The following is a 16,040-nucleotide window of genomic DNA, read 5'->3' on the forward strand; positions in this document are numbered from 1 at the left end:
TTCCTTCTTTCCTTTCTCTCTTCCGTCTTTTTCTCCCTCCCTCCTTGTTTTCTGTCTTCCTCCCCCACACCTTTGCCCCACCTTCCTCTTCCTCCTCCTCCCTTATCCCTACCGCTTTCTCTCACAGTATCTCTTTCTTGTCTCCATCCCTGTTTCTCGCTCTTCTTTTTTTTTTATTGTGTCAGTATTCGTCCTTCTGAATTTCGGAGAGTTTAATAATTTTTTATACTTTATTACTGATTCAGGTTGCTTGCGTTCTGCCCTTTACTGCATTAGAGGCAGATTTTAATTTGGCTATTGCATAATTTTTCAATTTTGCTTTAACACATCATAATTGTTTGTTACTTAATAAGACCGTACTACTTCCTAAGGTTGCCAGAGTTATGTTTCTTATCTTACTTTAAAGTCCTTCATTATCTTCTGAGTTTTTGCAACTCCCTGTACACAACATAACTGGGAGTAGAAATAGACACTTCAAATGAGATATCATTAAGCTGCAAGGCTATCAGAAGTTAAGAAAAGGTGGACAGAAGTGTTCAAAATATGTCTGATGAGAATGATAAAGTATGAAAGGATTTAAGAATGAATGAGGGAAATCTGTTTCATATCTTTAACATGGTGGAAGATACACAAATGTACACAAGTGATAAAATCTGTAGAGAACTTATAAACAGCCAGGCATGGTGGCTCACACTTGTAATCTCAGCCCTTTGGGAGGCCGAGGTGGGCAGATCACGTGAGGTCAGGAGTCCAAGACCTGTCTGACCAACATGGTGAAATCCCATCTCTACTAAAAATACAAAAATTAGCCGGCTGTGGTGGCACATGTCTGTAATCCAAGCTACTTGGGAGGCTGAGGTAGGAGAATTGCTTGAACCCTGGAGGTGGAGGTTGCAGTGAGCCGAGATTGTGCCATTGCACTCCAGCCTGAGTGACAAGAGTGAAACTCCGTCTCAAAAAAAAAAAAAAAAAAAAGCTTATACGCATGCACACAAACATGCACATATATACAGATGAGTACAAGTAAAACAGGAAATCTGAGTAAGATTGATCAGATCACTGTCAATATCTTGGTTATCCTACTATAGTTTTGCAAAATGTTATTTATGGAAACTAGGCAAAATGTAGATGTAATGTCTGATTATTTCTTACAACTGCTTGTGAATTTATAATTATCCCAATTAAGAAAAAAATGTGAAGGCAAAATAAAGATAATCACCAATTTAAAAAGAAAGAGAAAGAGAGACAGAGAAGAACCTAAACTATTTGCCATTCTCTTAAGGAGAAAAGAAAGAAATTTATATTGTGTGGTTCTTGAGTAGTCAGTAAACTTCTATAAAGGGCCAGACAGTAAATATTTCAGGCTTTTGGGGCTTTCTGTCTCTTGAAACTACTCATCTCTGCTATTGTAGCATGAAAGTAGCCATCACCAATACATAAATAATAACCATGTCTGTGCCCCAATAACACTTTATTTATAGAAACTAAAAAATGAGTTTCATATGATTGTCATGTATTATGACGTACTCTACTTTGGTTAATTTTAAAAACCCATTTAAAAATGTAAAATCTATTCTTAGTTTGCAAGTCATACAAAAATGGGATGCAAAGCAGCATTTGGCACTAAGGCCGATTGCGGCTGAAAACAATGATGTTCACAGCAATGTAACTGAAGTAAAATAGGCTCTCTGTTAAGATGGTAAGGAGGATTTTTGCAGTGGATGAAAAACTGAAAATGGTGGCCCAAGATGACTTCCAATTTAAAGGTCTTGTTGCTCTTGTTGTGAAATGTAGGGAATTAAAAGATAACATTTTAGTTATTTAAAATATTATTTTTTCATTTGCCTCAAAATATTGACTATTTTTTCAATATTTAAAAAAATCTGTATTTTTACATTTTTCTAAACTTGAAAGCTACCTTCCAAACCTGAATTCTTCTTTACATTCTGATTTATATCTGACTTTGGATAACATCTTCAGTAAGTTCACTTAAATTTTGCAGTGGAAGCCACAATTTAGCAAAGATCCTGGCATTCATTCGGTGGTCAATGAGGTCTAACCTGCCTTATTTTGTTGTTGTTGTTCTGTTTTGTTTTGTTTTAGGCTTTTAGCAGCCTGAAGCCATCGTTTTTAGTTTCTATCTCTAGTGATAAGTGGAAAAGAGGGATGAGAAAGGTGCTTTACTGGCCCAACCAGAAACAGAACTCATGACTGTATTCTCTCCCTTAGACACCCTGGTCTAATTATTTTTGTCACCATTGCTATTGTTGTTGTTTGACAATTTTGTGCAAATATAAGAAGTCTGGACACGCCACAGAAAATATGAGAAACTCAGAAGACTCCCATGTAAATTACTTCTACTGAAATATCAATATATAGTGGCAGGAAAACTTGATTTCAGACAGAGGAAAGGTTTTTTGCTACTCATTGCCATGTACCTGAAATTCAGTCTTGATAATTGCAACTTTTTGTCTTAAGGCTTTGGCACTGTTCAAGGGCAGCATCTTTGGGACAGCTGCCACACTAAACTGTATGAGTGGGGTCTGATTTGGGTTTTGTAGATCCTGCCATTCTCCTTACAATAAACAACGCTGCACAATTATGGATGAAAATTAGGTATAATACTTCAAAAGGAGGCATGCGAGAGATGGGATCTGAAGCTACGCTGTAAGGAGCTTGACAGTAAGTTCACCTCAATGTCAAAAAAGAGGATGAATTTCTCTTGTTTCACAAAGATCATTCATGAAACAAAAGATGGATGACCTCAAGGCTTAGAAAACCCGAATTTCTATGAGTAATAAGATTTCCATAACATGTTAAGCAGTCAAACACTGGGAATTGATGGGAGGGACTGTGTTACCAGTGACAGACTCTACTTATCTCACAGTTTAATCTTCACCCCTTTCCTCTGATGGCCTCATCATTATTAATTCCATGCAGAAGATGATATTATCCAGTCCCCTGTAAACACAGAATCCTAAGGCCCTAAATTAAGTAGGCAAATAACTTGCTGAAATATGTTATGAAAATAAATAGATACGGACTTTTAACCAATAAAGACTATCATGAGATAAGACAGAGGGATTTCATTTATAAGAACATCTTTTTGAAAGGCACCATTTTCTTCTGAAAAGGATCAAAACTTTAGCGCCTAAGAAAGTGGGGATTGTTGAGCCAGTACCCTTGTGTTCTCTGAGGCAGTTCTGGTTTTCTTTTGCTTGTCATTAAGCGCACACACTGAAGCATGTAATTATGGCAGCATGCTGAGAATTGAACTGACGCTCCATGAGCATATGTCTTTTCCTAAATGCCCTCCGAGCAATAGCTGATCAATGAGCATATCTTTGCAGTTCGTGCCAATGTGTTTAACTTAGGTCAATCAGATGTAACTGAATCTTTTGCATCTTAGCCGAATATTAGAATTTTATCCATGTAGTTAGAAAGAGTCATCTACATTTTGCTTAAGAGAATTTCATCAGATTAGGGCTATTGTAGGAAATGTGGGGTGCAACTTGGCCCAGGTTCGATGCAGCTGAATGTGTAGATATCTATATCATCAAAAGCAAACCTGTCATTTATTAGTGGTTTTTAAATGGAATATAGCTACATTTGTGAAACATTTCAAGTTGTGTTTCAAAATTTAAAAAAGACAAAATGTATGATTAATCCCTAAAATTACAGCAGATTAAAGATGCTAAAGAATACACCAGTTTCATTATGCTGCATTATTAGAAGCTTTCTTCAGCCAGGGAAAAGCGATAGAATTACAACTACTTATCTAAAAATTGTGCATAGCCCGCAATATTAGTGAAGTATTTAAATAGCTATTTTTATCATTGATGTAATCATTAACCACTTCCAGAATGAATCACCTAAAACATATTTGATATGTCTAACGTTACATAGCATAGAGCAAATAGGAACTCATCCATTGTATCTATTACCATGTAGAAAGCATGAGAATTACTGGCTTAAGGAACCTGAGGGCTATGCATCCCTGATACCTGCAAATCCATAAATGCACCAGGAAATGCCTAGAAATAAAATAAACTATTTGTCACACATAAATCTCACATATTTTATAATATTTGAGTGTGTAAATGCTATTTTGATTTAAGATACCTTTTTAAAGAGTTTCTGAATTCAGGATAGATTTTTGGCCTTACATGTTTTCACAATTAATGGACATTAAACATACAATTACTATCATATTAAAGTTTATGAAACATGAGTTTATCTTTTTTAAAAAAGGTAGTTGAAAAGTTTAACAACTACTGCAAATCTCCAAAGGTAGGGTTAGTAATGTGGCAATATTATTTCTGTCCCCAGAACTCTTATTTCACATGTGCTCCCAGGATTCTGGACTACACAACAGGACTTTGAAAAGCACATGTTCATGGTAGAAGTGCAGTGGTAGGACTTACATTTTGCCCCAGGTTGTGTACTCTCCCTTCTATAAATGTTGAATCATGCCCTTTTACTTTTGCTAGTAGAGTTACTTTTCCCCAACATGACTTATGATCCAAATCTTTACCTACAAAAAGCAATGAGTCCTTAAAGTGCCTACATATGTTTCTTCTAAATCTGTGTAAAGTTGCTTCTTTTAAACTGAATAATCCCTCAGTGGCAACTAGCTCATTTTAATGTTCTTTGATTAAAAACAATTGTGATTTATAGAGCGGAGGTAATAGCTTCATTTAAGATCCTATTGTTATTAACAACACAGTATGAGAGCTCTCAAGACAACAGCATTTTAGCAGAGAATGTTATGGAGCAAATGTAACACATTTCAATAGCTACAGCCCATCATCTTTTTACGTGCCTGAAAAAAGAATGCTGCATTAATATGCAGGCTGAACATATACATATCTGGATAGATTTTATGAAACCAATTCAATGCATTTTGTTAATTTAAACTTACAAAAATCACAGCGTACACATATTTGCTAGATAACTATTTGGATGTGTCTTACATAACATTAGCATATTGCAAATGAGAAATTCATCCATTCTGTGTTTCATTAAAAAAAATTTCCTATGCTTTGCGTATATACTTACCACAATTAAAAAATGCATTTTTTACTTAAACATTTATTTGTTTCATCCTAAACCCCTAACATTTAAAAAAAAGATTATGTTTCTTTACCTCCTACTATTAAAATTCAATGACATTTGCCAGAAAGAGGAATGACATGGTGATGTGGGGGTGGCAAGTAAATGTCCTTTAATATTAGATATGCTTCAAGTAATTGAAACTATTATATTCAAGAAGGTAAAATCAAATATCCTATCTTGCTGCCTATCTATACAGGCATTCAATTAGGAAATATTTGAGATCAAGAGTATAATGCTGTATTGAAACACCATGGTTTTTGAAAATCTATATTTTTAGGCTTACATAGATGAGCCATCATAATTATTATGAGAAATATTCTCACCAAACAGATATTCAGAGCTTACTTATAAGGCTTAAATGAATATTTGAATATAAAAGCTGAATGGATCCGCTGGAGCGATTTAGTAGGACCTTCTCATTTTATTGATGAGAAATCTCATACCAGTGAAGTGATTTATCCAAGGGCACACCAAAGTTGTGGAAGATCTGGGCTGATTTCATATTCTTTTTTTAAATTTTTTATTTTCAATTTATTTTATTATAATTATACTTTTAAGTTTTAGGGTACATGTGCACAATGTGCAGGTTAGTTACATATGTATACATGTGCCATGCGGGTGTGCTGCACCCATTAACTCGTCATTTAGCATTAGGTATCACTAATTAGATACCTAAAGCTATCATTCCCCCCTCCCCCCACCCCACGACAGTCCCCAGAGTGTGATGGTCCCCTTCCTGTGTCCATGTGTTCTCATTGTTCAATTCCCACCTATGAGTGAGAACATGCGGTGTTTGGTTTTTTGTTCTTGCGATAGTTTACTGAGAATGATGATTTCCAATTTCATCCATGTCCCTACGAAGGACATGAACTCATCATTTTTTATGGCTGCATAGTATTCCATGGTGTATATGTGCCATATTTTCTTAATCCAGTCTATCATTGTTGGACATTTGGGTTGATTCCAAGTCTTTGCTATTGTGAATAGTGCCGCAATAAACATACGTGTGCATGTGTCTTTATAGCAGAATGATTTATAGTCCTTTGGGTGTATACCCAGTAATGGGATGCCTGAGTCAAATGGTATTTCTAGTTCTAGATCCCTGAGGAATCACCACACTGACTTCCACAATGGTTGAACTAGTTTACAGTCCCACCAACAGTGTAAAAGTGTTCCTATTTCTCTACATCCTCTCCAGCACCTGCTGTTTCCTGACTTTTTAATGATTGCCATTCTAACTGGTGTGAGATGCTATCTCATTGTGGTTTTGATTTGCATTTCTCTGATAGCCAGTGATGGTGAGCATTTTTTCGTGTGTTTTTTGCCAAGTCAATCCTAAGCCAAAAGAACAAAGTTGGAGGCATCACGCTACCTGACTTCAAACTATACTACAAGGCTACAGTAACCAAAACAGCATGGTACTGGTACCAAAACAGAGATATAGACCAATGGAACAGAACAGAGCCCTCAGAAATCATGCCGCATATCTACAACTATCTGATCTTTGACAAACCTGACAAAAACAAGCAACGGGGAAAGGATTCCCTATTTAATAAATGGTGCTGGGAAAACTGGCTAGCCATATGTAGAAAGCTGAAACTGGATCCCTTCCTTACACCTTATACAAAAATTAATTCAAGATGGATTAAAGACTTAAACGTTAGACCTAAAACCATAAAAACCCTAGAAGAAAACCTAGGCATTACCATTCAGGACATAGGCATGGGCAAGGACTTCATGTCTAAAACACCAAAAGCAATGGCAACAAAAGCCAAAATTGACAAATGGGATCTAATTAAACTAAAGAGCTTCTGCACAGCAAAAGAAACTACCATCAGAGTGAACAGGCAACCTACAAAATGGGAGAAAATTTTCGCAACCCACTCATCTGACAAAGGGCTAATATCCAGAATCTACAATGAACTCAAACAAATTTACAAGAAAAAACAAACAACCCCATCAAAAAGTGGGTGAAGGACCTGAACAGACACTTCTCAAAAGAAGACATTTATGCAGCCAAAAAACACATGAAAGATTTTATATTCTTTAGACTATCTCTTGTTGCTTCTGCTGCTCTATTACCATCCCTTCCCCTTAGCGCAGATTTAAATAAAGATCTAGAAGCATCTGCACAATGACTATATAGCTGGCCTAAACTCATTATAACTTTGTCTTTTTCCATATACTCTGTAAGTAAAAAAATTACCCACTCTACATATTTTTGGTCAGAAACACAATTTTGGTCGTATCTGTCTCTCTCTTTACTAAGGCCATTTTTGTGCAGTTTATGCTGAAATGGTAAAGCCTGAATTGGCAGTGGTCAAGTGAGGACCCTGCATAGGCCTCTTGGCCCTTCTGAATTAACTGAAAGGACTGGATAAAACATCTCCAGGGAGGCTCCAAATAGAATAGTATACAAGGCCGTTGAGAAAGTTTAGGTTAGAAAGAATGACACTTTAGGGCTGCTTATCTTTGCCCCAGGATCCCAGAGTTTGCAGGAGGAAATATGGTAGGGAAGAGAGAGGAGTTAAGACAACTTTCCTGAGCCCAGAAAGGAGTGTGTTAGTCTCATTCTAAAGGCAAAGATGTAAATGAGCCTTCTCAAGTCCAGTGTTGTTTGAACTGATATTTACTGAAAGTGATCCAAGAGATTCAGAAATATTACAACCACAAGGTTGCTAAGCATCCCTCTAAAGTACACAGAAGGAAACTAAAGTTTTCTAACTCACACCAAGACTATTCAAATAGAAAGAACTCAAATCATTCCGAAAGCAATGTGACCTGAACGCTTCCAGGCCCTAACAGGAATGAGTTTGCCATTGTCAGTTTAAAAACAAAAATGTTATTAATAGCCTTTCCAAATTCAAAAACAATTCCACTAAATTTCCCTACAATTCTATTCATCAATAAGTTTTTATTTTGTACTTGTAGGGTTACTATATACATAAAATTAGACAATTGAAAGTCAAGGGTCTTCTGAATTCAGGATAGATTTTTGGCCTTACGTGTTTTCACAATTAATGGACATTAAGTAAGGGCTTAATAAATAGTAAGGGATTAATAATAGTAATTAATGGACATTAAGTAAGGGCTTAATAAATAGTAAGATACTATGATTTTAAGTAATGTTTGATTTTGTTTCTTATACCAAAATATATTGCTCTAAAATTGTATTTTCTGTGTTATAGTTAGTGCCACACAGCAACGCAAGCATTTCATTAGCAAGATGTAAATGAAGCAAACTTATTTGGTTAAACATAGAAAAACACAGCTTTTTGTTTGTTTAAAAAATATTTTATTCAGTTACCGGCCATCCAGTTTGTGTGTCTGTATGTCTGTGTGTTTAAAAAGAAGACACAGTTTAAGCTATTTATCTTCAATTACAAAGGGGGAAAACTCAAATTTAGGGGTTAATACGTTTGATTTTAAACTCAATACTAACTATGACCCCTGGATATGCTAAGCCTTGACTAATTATTATTGCAAGACTTCAAAATGCCTAAAGAGAGAGTGAGAAGAGAAGACAGAGATGCCATCAAAACAACGCTACGAGCTCACCAATGCTTGTATTATTCCAATTAACCTGTGCTAGAAAATTATCAACTAACACAATTTTGCCAAATCTAACTTCCCTTCTTAGTGATTCACTTTACAAACAGCCTCCTATCACTTTCCAAATAGTTGATTTCTCCATTTAGAAATTCTCTGTTGCTTTGGCTTCAGTAACACTAAATCTTCACAGCTTTCCTTCTCTGTTTCTTTGGCCACTATTTCACAATTTTTCTGCTTCTCCTCTATCCAAAATTTAAATGTTGTAGTTTTACAGGCGTTGTTTTTATAACCTCTTTTGTTCTTTTTTTTTTAAAAAACATACTTATTACACGCATTTATCAACAATCCATCACAAATAAGTCACAAAAAGTAGGCTTAGTTTAGTTCACAATATAAATCCTGTGAAAACACATTTTTCATCTCTGCAGTTTATAATACTCTATGTATATAAATTTAAAGCAGTTAAACAACATTTGAGGTTAAATTGGTAAAAAAAAAGAAATTGAATTCAAACTTCAGTAAATTGTGAAGTAAAAGGCCATGACGGAGAAATATTAAGAAATCTGTAGAATTACCAAACTGTCTCAGTATTATTTTCCTTTACAAAAGCATCTCAGTAAAACAAAAACTACAGAAAATGCAAAGTAAAATCAGAGATTTTGGTTTAATACTTTCCCTGAGTCTCTTGTTTCAAAAATCAAGGTAAGGCCAGTTCAAAATTGACCCACAGGTCTTACCTCCTCCATCCTGCCATAGGGAATACATTTAAGACAAGAGGCTACACATATTGAGGTGGTCCCAGGGCTTTATTCAAATGCCAATTTGCCCGTGTCACTGCCATGGGGTTATCTGACCCACTGCTGCATGTGGGCTTAAAGAGCTGTCAAAATTTTATCTTGGCCTGCTATAATATAATATGTGAGACTATATACCAAAAGAAGACAAACAGTTTCAGTTATTAATAAATATTAAATTTTTAAATGGATCTGGACACTATATACATCAAATTATGGTAACATAACAGAAACAAACACTTTTATGTTTAAAGATTCTTACATAAACAAAGGTTTGGGGTCATCTTAAACTTCTAAAGCTCAGATGTTACAAGAAAAAACTTCAAAAAAGAAATCAAATTCATCAGATCTTAATAAAGTAGAAAAAAAGTGATTATAAGATGATACTTGGACTTGGATTGTAAGTTGATACTAATTCCGCAAAGTGACTGTCTCTTTGATCATTAAACAAAACTGGCCCCTATTGTGTCTGTACTTGATCACTTAATTGCAATATTTATGTGTATGTGTACATGTATATGTACATCTACATGTATATATGCTTGCAAGTGATCAAGCCCTTCATTTAAAAAGCATATGATAATTAATTAAATTAAGGATAAAGGGATTGTTTGAATCTAAAAATTTGTTTTTTATTTCAAATGTACCAGGTTACTTGCTGAGCTTATAGTATCAGGGCGCTAAATACTATGGATCACATTTTCTAGTCAAATGTAGGAAAAACTTTTTCACGGATTTTTATAACCCTTTTTTGGACATCTCAAAGAGAGATGGCAAAGGTCTGCCAATTATATCTCCTTCCATCATAATGAAATCTTAATTGTAAACTAATTTCAAAAAAATAATCATTAGCTTTCCAAAAGCTAACAATCATGAGCTATCTTAAAATCAGAAGTGAAATGATGGCTCAAATCACAAAACTTTGACACTTATTCACATTCTTATCAGTTATTGAATCTAATAAGTATCCCATTGCACATGTGGGGAAACTGAGGCACCACAGATTATATTTTGTGGTTTTTTTTTAAAGATTTGTCTACAGTTAGACAGGGAAGCCAAGGTCATAACTACAGCCAGAACTGTACAGGCTAGACACCTATGAGGTATAATGTATTCTATTCAAACTTAGCGTGAAATGTTACGTTTAACTCACCTGTCTTGTTGGCATCACCTCTCCTTAACCCTAACTTCTTGCAAACCCTTTAAAGCATGGACATGGCAAATGTCAGTGACCACCTGCCTTCTCTGACCAGGTTAAAAAGGCTAGCCAATGCTTGTGTAAAAAAAAGGCCACCACATATTGTTGTATTACATGCAATTAGAAATGTTCAGCTATCCCACTTTGGTATCCTTTTCAGAAAAAAAAAAATCTCAAAACTTATAAAGGTAAACATAAGCATGGCATTTTACATTGTACCAACTGAGTAACAGTAAATAGATGAGGTGTGACCACTATAACTTCTTGACCAACTTTCTATCTTGAAACTACACACATCCAACCCTACCAGCTACCATTCTAATTCTACAGGTTATTTTCCAGTGAAACAAGCTGTACAATGACCACTCTTTTCAAAACATTCTAGACCATTTCCATTTTCTTGGATCATAATATCGTGCTTTTTCTCTTTCCGTTTTTTAAACTTTATCCCTTCTTGTACAGATGAAACCAGTCCTTGTACTGACAGATACACAACACTGTTTGCTCCTAGATATCCTGCAAGGTGATCAAATTCTGGTTTATTGGCAATGAGCTCTTCTTTTGTAGGAATGTTTATTCCCATGAAGCATGGATATTTAATTGGTGGTGAAGCTACTCAAATGTGTACCTCTTTTGCACCAGATTCTTTGAGCAATTTTATTATAGGTGAGATGGTATTGCCTCTCACAACTGAATCATCTACAAGAACAATTCTTTTGCCTTTAAAGTTGTCTGACAATACTCCAAATTTTTTTGCAACACCAAGTTGTCTTAACCTCATGTTTGGCTGAATGAAAGTTCTCCCTACATATCGGTTTTTACACAGCACCTCCACATATGAAAGTCCACAGTTTCCTGCATAAGCAAGAGCAGCAGGCGTAGCAGATTCTGGAACAGTGCTAACCAAATCTGCATCCACAGGTGATTCAATCGCTAGCTGCTGGCCACAAGGGTATCTTACTGTATAAACCATTTGGTCTTCGAACATACTGTCTGGTCTTGTAAAATAAACATATTCAAAGATACAAAAAGCCATACGGTTTCCTTCAGACCTTGATATAATATCAAGAGTTCGGACATTATGTCTGGATATTTCCACAATTTCTCCAGGCAAGACTTCACGGTAATATCTTGCACCAATAGATAAGAAGCTACAAGATTCTGAAGACACCACCCATCCTTCTGTTTCTGATGTCTTTTTCTCGTTGTCATTTATATCAGACACTGGAATAAGACAACCAACGCATAAGGGACGATTTCCATAAGGATCTCATACTGCATAAATAACATCTCTGTGCATTATAAGCAGGGAGTATGCTGTGGGTGCTTCCTTCATCAAGTTTTTAATCCCGGCTACCCAGTCTGGGGTGTCATCTTGTTCCTGAGAAGGGGTATACGCCAGTAACTGGGTAATCACTTCACTATCAGAACTTGTGGACAGACCAATACCACGACGCAGAAGCTTTTTCCTTAATCGAGCAGCATGTACCAATTCGCCATTATGTACCACGGCTATCTTCCCAAGAAGTGTTTCAACAACAAAGGGCTGACAATTTTCTAATTCACATTCTCCTGTCGTGGCATACCTTGTGTGTCCAATTCGAAGATTTGAAACATAATTTTTTCAAACTGTCTTCAGTAAAGACTTGATTTACAAGACCCATTCCCTTGTGTGATTTGAATGTTGGCGCTCAACTCCCGTCACTAGTCACAATACCAGCGCTCTGCTGACCCCGGCGCTGCAGCGTCCCAGAGTGATCACATGCGGCACATCCAGCTGCGTGGGCCACTCTCCTGAGGCGATGCACCCGAACACGCCACATACCTCTCGGATCCCCAACTCCTCCAGCTCCACGTCGCCGCCGAAAGCGCACGTGGAGGGACCTGCCGCTGCGGCCAAGGTGTAAGCGCCAACCAGCTGCCAGCTCGGCCCGTCGAGCGCAGAAGCGAGCGCAGAAGCGAGCTCAGAAGCTCGCGCTCCCGACAGGCGCTTCCTTCCTGAGGCTGGCTCCCCTCTTTTGTTCTTAATGTAAATTTTCACCCTAGGTTAGCTTGCAGCCTTTAGTGTCATTTAACAGAAAGGTAGTCCCCACTATCCCATCCCACAAGTATTTTTCTTTATATTCTTGCTAGTGGTGGGAAGGAAGTCTAGTATAATTGAGTAGAAGAGAAAAGATACTTTTTATTTATTTATTTATTTATTTATTTATTTTGAGATGGAGTCTCCCCGTGTCGCCCAGGCTGGAGGGCAGTGGCGCGATCTCGGCTCACTGCAAGCTCCGCCTCCCGGGTTCGCGTCATTCTCCTGCCTCAGCCTCCCGAGTAGCTGGGACTACAGGCGCCCTCCACCATGACCAGCTAATTTTTTTTTTTTTTTTTTTTTTGTATTTTTAGTAGAGACGGGGTTTCACAGTGTTAGCCAGGATAGTCTCGATCTCCTGACTTAGTGATCCGCCCGCCCTGGCCTCCCAAAGTGCTGGGATCACAGGCGTGAGCCCGGCGGAAAAGATACTTCATTAAACCCACAATGCATCAAGGTCATCTAGGCGATGAGTAAATGCTATTGACTTACTCTCCAAGCTGAAGTTTAAACACTGGAATGTCCTCTTGTAGCGTGGACAGTAAGATTGTATCATGAGTTGCCAAGAATTACCATTTTTATGACTTTGAGGACCATAAACAACTAGACCCTGGAGAAGAGGCCAAAGGTTTAGAAAGAGTAGGAAGAATGTGCATGGAAGGGACAGAACGGAAGGAGACTATATATATATTTGTAAGCAGCTATTGGAAAGACTGTTGCTTTGCTATTTTTTTCTGGTAATTGACTCTACATGTGCATCATTCCAAATGCTGAAGTCATAATTAATGAGTTACATCAGTGCTCAGGACTTCTGCTTTTTATTGCCAGCCTAGATTTTCCTTTAAGTTTCAGAATGTTTTACAGAGTTATTACTCAATTTATCCATGTTATTTCTAGCTAAGCATTTATGAAAGAAAACTCGTATACTTCTTTCTGTTTTTTCTTACTCTAATGTTATTTATTTCATTGTTGCTCATGAACGTAACTAAAATCCACCCTTAACAAACAATTCATTATTCCTCATCCTCGATATCGAATCCATGCATTCTCCACTCTCTCTGCTCTCATTACCTTGGTCCAAGGTATTAGGATTTCTTGTCTGGATGATTTAAATATCCATGGGTTGGTTTTTAAACTTACTTTATTATTTTTTATCAGAGTTCTACATGCGTGCATGAATTCTACGTGGATTCAAAAGTCAAATAGTTCTACAAGGTTTGTTCAAGGCTTGCTACACACCTGGAGTACACTGACATTCTCATCCTCCAGCTCCAAGTTAACCATTTTCAATTCTATTAGTTAATCATTTTGGCATTTACCTCTACAGCTCCGCAAATAAATAATATCGTTATTTCTTGATTCAGAATGGAACATTCATTTTCTGCACATTTTGTATTCCCTAGATTTTCTCTAATTGTCTAGAATTTTTTCTTTCAGTATGCTTACTTTTGCATTTATCACAAATTCTTTGCCAGTTGTCTAAATGTCCAGTTGTCGGATACATCAGATATTCTTTCAGTTTCTGCATTTTGAAAAACGTCTCCCACAGCCTATTGACTTTCTCTGGTCTGGTTGACTTCCATGACTGGCTTGCTTCTCCCTTCTAAGCCCTCCTGGGCATTTCTTTCACTTTTCTCTTTAAGTCTTGTGTTCTATGTTCCATAACATTCTATTTATAATGAACAATTCCACGGTTCAGTTCTTTGTTTTAGTAGTGTATCTCCTGCAGCAGCCTCTTCAGGAACTTCGTCTAGGAGGTGAGTTTTTGTACCTTGCGTGTCACAATATTTTGGGTTCTACCTTAGCAATTTATTGCCAGTGTCTCACTATAGTATTCTAGGTTGAAAACGGTTGTCTTTTTGGATTAGAAGGCAATGTACCATTGTCTGCTATTGCTTTCTATTTCTCTCTGGAAGTTTGTTGGTTCTTAATTTTGGCCCTCTAAAATTTCATGATGTGGTACTTTGGGGGCATGTGGTGGACCTTTTTAATCTGTAAATTTATGTTTCTCTGTCTTTGGAATTCCCTTAAATTCTTCGATTAATGGTTTCCTTCCTCCATTTCTCCTATTCTCTCTAGCTAAAATGCCTATTATTTAGATATTGGCTCTTGTGGACCGATCATCAAATTTTCTTATGTTATCTCTTAATTTCACATTTTTGCTCTATTATCTGGAATATACTCCCACTTTGTATTTTTGTTCTACTGTCTGAAATATATACCCTACTCTAACTTTCAAGCCTAGTATTTTGTTTTTTATTTCTTCTATGTTTTTATTTGTAATGTCACTAGAACTTTTTGTTTTTGTATTCTGAATATTAATCTTAATCTTTTTCTTTAGTAGTATCTTCTTCCTACTTGGTGTTTCTCCATCTTTTTATCTCTCAAGTTCTTAATCATAGCTTTTATTGCTTTATGTTCTTCTACACAGTTTTATTTTCTTCAGTTTGCTTTTTAAATTTCTTTGTTTTGGACTTTTTTTAAGTCAAGAGATTTTCCTCGGGTATCTGATATTTCTTTATTTACTGCTAATGGAGATTAAAATTGAAAGGAAGGTCTGAGAAAGTATAGGTTGGACTTTGTCAACGTAGGTTCAGTAGAGAAATCTGCACCATACTCTTGGGTCATCTCACAGCACTATTTTTAGGTCCTTACTTTGGGTCTTATCATATTGCCCAAGGACAATTTCCCATGCTCAGTGCTTAGCTAGAAGCAGCCTAACAGAATACTAAAACCCAAGCTGAAAAAAAAGGCTGAGATTTTCAACATCTAATCTGTTTTTGTTAGTTTTACTACTTTCTTTTTTGTATAGACTTCACCACCTCCATTCATACTTGCAACTGTGCATGATTTTTTTTTTTTTTACAGAGATTTTGGGTTTATATCTCCAATATATAAACTTCTATGCTGCTCTTATGGGAAGGGATATTTAGGTTCTCCTCCTTTACTCCTACTTCCATGGAACCTAGAAAGCCTGATTCCTGAGACCCTGAGAAGCTGTGGTATTAATCTGTTCAATTCCTAACCTATCTTAACTGCTGGTTTGGGATTCAGTATTCTTATTTTTGGTTAGTCAGTTTTCACTTTTTCAACTGCTTCCCAGTTTTTAAAATTTTGTTGCTTATTATCTCCTCTACAGTTTTTCATAATTTTCTAAATTTCATAAATAAATCAAAATTTACTATTATATGTTTATTCTTCCATTTTTACTTAAAGTTTTTGAAACTGGATTTCTTTATTTCTACTCTACAAACAAAATTATTATTTTTAAAATAGAAATTAGATTAGTCTTTGCTTAAAG

At 36.3% G+C, this 16,040-nt stretch overlaps 1 long non-coding RNA gene and 1 pseudogene across 1 annotated transcript in view; both read right to left on the reverse strand.

Moving 5' to 3' along the window:
• LOC129058517 (uncharacterized) overlaps positions 1-14,488 on the reverse strand; it is a 29,912-nt gene extending 15,424 nt beyond the window's left edge. Inside the window, exon 1 of the long non-coding RNA XR_008523667.2 lies at positions 14,186-14,488. This is a non-coding gene — a long non-coding RNA (uncharacterized LOC129058517). The remainder of the gene's footprint in view (positions 1-14,185) is intronic.
• LOC100435102 (amidophosphoribosyltransferase-like) lies at positions 10,826-14,023 on the reverse strand (annotated as a pseudogene).
• Positions 14,489-16,040: the final 1,552 nt, after the last annotated feature.

The sequence above is a fragment of the Pongo abelii genome, chromosome 2, assembly GCF_028885655.2.
Source record: "Pongo abelii isolate AG06213 chromosome 2, NHGRI_mPonAbe1-v2.0_pri, whole genome shotgun sequence".
Lineage (NCBI taxonomy): Eukaryota > Metazoa > Chordata > Mammalia > Primates > Hominidae > Pongo > Pongo abelii.